Below are 7,567 nucleotides of genomic sequence, written 5' to 3'. Positions count from 1 at the left end.
ATGAATATAAGTCAACATGTTTTCAGGAAAAAATAAGTTTTTCCAACTCTCTCCCATAATGCACAAATAGTAAACACACACACACACACACACACACACACACACACACACACACACACACACAGAGCGGAGCCAGGCTGGAGGCGGGGCATCGTGACGTCACAGGCAAGTCCCTCCCCCCGCCAGATCCAAACATGTGTTGTGTCTGGTGATGGCGGTTCAAGATTTCCCACATTTATATTGATCTTTACATTATCATCCACTCCCAAAGTCACCTGGCATTCTTGTGTTTCAACAACAGACGTGATATATGCAACACCAGGCAAACATTGTACCATTATCTGATAGGTTAATTGGTGCACAATCAAGAACCAGTGAATTTCATCGCCGCCATAAGTAAGTAAGGAAGGTGACTTTAATGATGATAAATACGACCTGGTATGGCTGTGTCTACACACTACCGCCATCTGGTCAACCTGGTACGTACGAACCTTAACCTTAAAGTGGCCTACGTAAACGCGAACTTAAAATCTATCCATTTAACTGTCATTCGTTAATTAACATTTAAACACCATCTTTTAAACGTAAACCTTCCACTTGCATTATATTAACAAGTACTCTAAGGTACGTCATACAAACAAAAGGTTTAAAGCTGAAACTCGAACTTTTAAGTCCGTCAATTTAACACCTACTTTAGAATTAGCAAAAAAATGCGAATTTTTAACTCCGCCAAAAAGCAGCTTGTGTATGTAATGCTTCATTTAATTGAACATTTTTAAGGTCAGTTAAATTAATGGTATCCTTTGATGTTCATCATTAAAACATAAACCTATGAACTCTGTCTCTAGAACTAAGCACAAACTTTTACGTTCCATCATAGGAAAGGAAACTTGCAAAATCTATCAAAATTCGTCACATAACGCGAACTTTTCAACCCTTCCATTTACCTGGGCCACTCTTCCCTGGCTGCCATTCATATTTTGTCCTTTTAAACTGTGACTTTATTACACTTTCATTCATTCATCATGACTTTATTACACTTTCATTCATTCATCATGACTTTATTACACTTTCGTTCATTCATCATGACTTTATTACACTTTCATTCATTCATCATGACTTTATTACACTTTCATTCATTCATCATGACTTTATTACACTTTCATTCATCATTCATCAACTAGTTCGTCTCACTGATATTCCATTCATAAACTTCATTTGTGCATCTCATAGTTTGACCGCCATGTTGCATGTTTCCTTAAGGTTTATAATTCTTTGTGTATTTAATAATAGAAGATTCAGTGATATTTCTCGTGGTACTGGAGTTAGAGTTAATAACTGAGATGGCATTATAATCTCTAACTCCAGTACCACGAGAAATATCATTGAATCTTCTATCATTAAATGCACAAAGAATTATAATCTTGATATAAGTGATTGTCTATACAAATTGCATAAATTTAGTGTTGATAAAATTTGTAAGGAATTCATCTTGTCCACATAATTAGTTTATGATACGCTTGTTGTCTGTCTCGGACAATCACATGTTTACCAAATGGCGTACTAGCTACGTCTCTTCGTTGTATATCAACTGAGTGTTATATTTCTCTCTTGTGTCTCCCCTGATGATGTGGTTATTACATGAAAGTGCACTTGGGAACTTGTCATGTTTCATTTTCCCCGTGGACTCATAGGAATATACTTGATCACGCGCAAAATTGTGATCCTTTCCAATATATATATATATATATATATATATATATATATATATATATATATATATATATATATATATATATATATATATATATATATATATATATATATATATATATATATATACATATATATATATATATATATATATATATATATATATATATATATATATATTTTTTTTTTTTTTTGTATTTTATTATACTTTGTCACTGTCTCCCGCGTTTGCGAGGTAGCGCAAGGAAACAGACGAAAGAAATGGCCCAACCCCCCCCCCCATACACATGTATATACATACGTCCACACACGCAAATATACATACCTACACAGCTTTCCATGGTTTACCCCAGACGCTTCACATGCCTTGATTCAATCCTATGACAGCACGTCAACCCCGGTATACCACATCGCTCCAATTCACTCTGTTCCTTGCCCTCCTTTCACCCTCCTGCATGTTCAGGCCCCGATCACACAAAATCTTTTTCACTCCATCTTTCCACCTCCAATTTGGTCTCCCTCTTCTCCTCGTTCCCTCCACCTCCGACACATATATCCTCTTGGTCAATCTTTCCTCACTCATCCTCTCGATGTGCCCAAACCACTTCAAAACACCCTCTTCTGCTCTCTCAACCACGCTCTTTTTATTTCCACACATCTCTCTTACCCTTACGTTACTCACTCGATCAAACCACCTCACACCACACATTGTCCTCAAACATCTCATTTCCAGCACATCCATCCTCCTGCGCACAACTCTATCCATAGCCCACGCCTCGCAACCATACAACATTGTTGGAACCACTATTCCTTCAAATATACCCATTTTTGCTTTCCGAGATAATGTTCTCGACTTCCACACATTCTTCAAGGCTCCCAGAATCTTCGCCCCCTTCCCCACCCTATGATCCACTTCCGCTTCCATGTTTCCATCCGCTGCCAGATCCACTCCCAGATATCTAAAACACTTCACTTCCTCCAGTTTTTCTCCATTCAAACTCACCTCCCAATTGACTTGACCCTCAACCCTACTGTACCTAATAACCTTGCTCTTATTCACATTTACTCTTAACTTTCTTCTTCCACACACTTTACCAAACTCAGTCACCAGCTTCTGCAGTTTCTCACATGAATCAGCCACCAGCGCTGTATCATCAGCGAACAACAACTGACTCACTTCCCAAGCTCTCTCATCCCCAACAGACTTCATACTTGCCCCTCTTTCCAAAACTCTTGCATTTACCTCCCTAACAACCCCATCCATAAACAAATTAAACAACCATGGAGACATCAAACACCCATGCCGCAAACCTACATTCACTGAGACCCAATCACTTTCCTCTCTTCCTACACGTACACATGCCTTACATCCTCGATAAAAACTTTTCACTGCTTCTAACAACTTTCCTCCCACACCATATATTCTTAATACCTTCCACAGAGCATCTCTATCAAGTCTATCATATGCCTTCTCCAGATCCATAAATGCTACATAAAAATCCATTTGCTTTTCTAAGTATTTCTCACATACATTCTTCAAAGCAAACACCTGATCCACACATCCTCTACCACTTCTGAAACCACACTGCTCTTCCCCAATCTGATGCTCTGTACATGCCTTCACCCTCTCAATCAATACCCTCCCATATAATTTACCAGGAATACATATATATATATATATATATATATATATATATATATATATATATATATATATATATATATATATATATATTCTTTTTCTTTCAAACTATTCGCCATTTCCCGCATTAGCGAGGTAGCGTTAAGAACAGAGGACTGGGCCTTGAGGGAATACCCTCACCTGGCCCAATTCTCTGTTCCCTCTCTTGGAAAATTAAAAAAAAAAAAAAAAAAAAAAACGAGAGTGGAGGATTTCCAGCCCCCCGCTCCCTCCCCTTTTAGTCGCCTTCTACGACACGCAGGGAATACGTGGGAAGTATTCTTTCTTCCCTATCCCCAGGGATAATATATATATATATATATATATATATATATATATATATATATATATATATATATATATATATATATATATATATATATATATATATATATATATATATGTATATATCCTTCAGTATGTTTACTTTCGATAATGAGGAACCGAAGAATAAGCCAAGAAAGTAAATTTCGTCAAAGACATCTCTCTTTTCTAAACGCTGCCTCGCAAAGATTTTCATTAATTCAAATTGAAGAAACAGACGTATTTTTCTATTGTCTGGTTAGCTCAGTGGTAGAGCGTGAGTCTCACACACTCAAGGTCGTGGGTTCGAGACCCACACCAGACATATTTTTTGTCTTTTTCTTTTTTCATTTTGTCCGCATCACATGTGTGCAACATTCAGTATGTTCGTCCAACGTTATAGTGAAGATCTTCACAATAAATTGAGGTTTTAGACCTTATCTGAAAGGGTCAGGTCCACCAAGACGTCCTTGAAATCTTCCAGAAGCTTCTGGCGATCCTCCTCCAACTGCTGGGCACATCAGAGTTAACATGGGCCGGACATCGGTTGTGGAACGACTTAATCTGCTTCCGGTAGTTAGCAGGGATGATAATGAGGGCTCTGACCTCATACCAGGTGAGCTTAGTTCCAGTCTATTGCTTAGTTCCAGTCTATTGCTTAGTTCCAGTCTATTGCTTAGTTCCAGTCTATTGCAACGAAAATAAAAAAGTAAAACTCAATTCTTCTTGGAAAATTGAGAGGAAAACACGGCAGCAACATGGAGATTTACGGTGCGGTTATTTTGCCGGCTAGTCGGCAACGGTCGGTCAAACAGTATTTTCCCGTGGTAATCTCAGTGCTTTATATAATACTAAGTCCCAAAATGTGTTCTTGGGGGCGTAGCTCAGTGGTAGAGCGCTTGCTTGGCATGCGAGAGGACCCGGGTTCAAACCCCGGCGCCTCCATTTTTTATTTGGGAAATTCATTTTTTTCAGTCTTTTACATATATATATATATATATATATATATATATATATATATATATATATATATATATATATATATATATATATATATATATATATATATATATATATATAAATATATATATATATATATATATATATATATATATATATATATATATATATATATATATATATATATGCATATATCGTTCGATCAGGGAAGTTAAGCAACGTTGGGTCTGGTTAGTACTTGGATGGGTGACCGTCTGGGAACACCAGAAGCTGTTATCCCTGGGGATAGGGAAGAAAGAATACTTGCCTCTTATTCCCTGCGTGTCCTACAAGGCGACTAAAAGGGGAGGGAGCGGGAGGCTGGAAATCCTCCCCTCTCGTTTTTTTTTTTTTTTTTTTTTTTTTAATTTTCCAAAAGATGGAACAGAGAAGATATAAAGATATTGTAAAGATGTAACTAATATAAGATATAAGAATGAATGGAAGATACGGATGTAGCTGAAACAAGGAGTAATGAAGACAAAGGTGCAATGAAAATTATTCTGTAGTGAAGACAAATATGTATGTTGAAATTCTGTATTGAACATCAAGAAGTAATGATAATGATGAGAGTGTAGTGACGATGAGGGTTTATTTGGGAGTAGTGACAATTGCCTTTACAATGATAATAAGGAGGTAACACAATGAGAAACACAAACTTTCCAAAGCTACGTTCAAGTCAGACTTTGACCTAAGTTCGGTAAACAGAAGGATGATGTTAAGATGAGAGTGTAGCGAGGAAGAGCATAGTGATGATAAGGATATTGTCAAGATAGGTTGTGGTGAAGAAAAGAATGTAGTGAAGATACGAATGTAGTAGAGATAAGGGTTAGTAAAGAGTGAAGTTTGTTCAAAATGATTATGTAATGAAGATGAGAACTATTCTTAGTGAACATTAGGGAGTGCAATGATGATGGTATGGTAGAAATAACAGTGTAGTGAATAAGAGGTTATAGTGAAGATATTATTTAGTGAAAATATACTAGTAATGAAGATACACGTTAGTGAATATGAGGTTGTAGTGAACTTAACCTTATTGAACTGATCCCCCAAATCCTCCAAACTTCGTTCAAGGACGGATCCAAAGCCAACCGAAAAGGTTATTTCTCTGTGTATTATTAGTGGTGGTGGTGTGTGTAGGTGTGTGTAATCATCTATTTGCACTGTATTAGGAGGGGGTTTTACACTCGTGGGGTCCCGTGTAAGTACGTTGTTTGTGTGAGCGGGTAAAATCTAAAGCCTTTCTTGAAACCAGCTTAGTCAAGATAAGGTCGTATGAAGATGGGGTTGTAGTTAAGATTATAATAAGCCTTGCATAGTGAAGATAAAGGTATTACGGAGAGGAGATGTAGTGAAGAAGAATATATTGAACACAAAAGGAATCAAGCTAAGTGCAGGGTCGGCCTACTAGCTTGAACTTACATTTCAGGTCAAAGGCATTCGAGTACATAGTATTCGAATAGTTATTTCCGTATCAGGGCCGATCATAGCCTAGCGGTAGCTCTCCCGCCCGTTGCACAGGGGTCCCGGGTTCGATCCTGGCTGTTTGAAGTTTGTATGTTTCATGAGAGTTCGTATATATATATATATATATATATATATATATATATATATATATATGCACTTACACACACACACACACATATATATATATATATATATATATATATATGTCAAAAGTGGTTAGGGTGGGAAGGGTATTGTGCTGTTGCATAGAATTAAATGCATCTTTCAATATCTCTGATGCCTGTTACCACTGGAACTCTCTGAAGGGAGTGACCACGGCAATAGTCTCCATAACTAGTGAACTCCAGTGATGCTCCTTAGCCTTTAATACCTCACCTGTAATGGGCCACTAGCAGAGGCAACTCTAGTGAAGTGTTTGCCTAATTGTTCCTATCAACTATGTCCATCTGTTGCTGCTACTATTTTGTCAAAAGGCAAGGCTTAGCACATGGTGCTTACCGCAGGAAAATCTAGAGTTATGAAGATTGAGTTGTGCGAGTTAAGTGTTGTCAAGTGTTATGTATGACCAGGAGAGATTGTATCTTTGTGGACAGAATACCAGTAATCCACGTGTTGGTGAGATAGGAAGAAAAGACAGATACCTGGGGCAGAGGAGTGCATATTGACAACCACTAGAGTGCTGGCTCACTACGTAGCTGTTACTAACCTTTCCAACACCCAGGCGGGTAGTAATGGTAACATACCTTCCTGGTTGTTGGCTATCTGTGAACTACTACATATGTATATATATATATAAATATATATATATATATATATATATATATATATATATATATATATATATATATATATATATATATATATATATATATATATATATATCCCTGGGGATAGGGGAGAAAGAATACTTCCCACGTATTCCCTGCGCATCGTAGAAGGCGACTAAAAGGGGAGGGAGCGGGGGGCTGAAATCCTCCCCTCTCAATTTTTTTTAATTTTCCAAAAGAAGGAACAGAGAAGGGGCCAGGTGAGGATATTCCCTCACTGGCCCAGTTCTCTGTTCTTAACGCTTACCTCGCTAACGCGGGAAATGGCGAATAGTTTGAAAAAAAAAAAATATATATATTATATATATATATAAATGTATATATATATATATATTCCTATGAGTCCACGGAGAAAATGAAACACGATAAGTTCCAAGTGGACTTTCGTGTAATAATGGAAGCAAAGTATGAAAGATTAGAGTATGAAAGACAAGACAGTGGACAAGTGTTATGTATTCTGTTTCCCGATAAACCATTTGGTCTGACTCATTCAGATAAGGTCGAAAACGCCAGTAGTGAAGATGTACAAAGGATAATAGAACAGTGTACGTTACGTACGTAGTTTCGAGTGTCTTGG

General features: G+C 37.2%; 1 non-coding gene across 1 annotated transcript; it reads left to right on the top strand.

Moving 5' to 3' along the window:
- The first annotated feature begins 3,950 nt into the window (after positions 1 to 3,950).
- Positions 3,951 to 4,022, top strand: TRNAV-CAC (transfer RNA valine (anticodon CAC)). Its single transcript has one exon. It is a non-coding gene; the product is annotated as a tRNA-Val (tRNA).
- The last annotated feature ends 3,545 nt before the right edge of the window (positions 4,023 to 7,567 follow it).

Source organism: Panulirus ornatus, chromosome 42, assembly GCF_036320965.1.
Source record: "Panulirus ornatus isolate Po-2019 chromosome 42, ASM3632096v1, whole genome shotgun sequence".
Lineage (NCBI taxonomy): Eukaryota > Metazoa > Arthropoda > Malacostraca > Decapoda > Palinuridae > Panulirus > Panulirus ornatus.
Note: the sequence above shows the minus strand (reverse complement) of the source record. Positions and strands in the feature narration are given on the sequence as shown.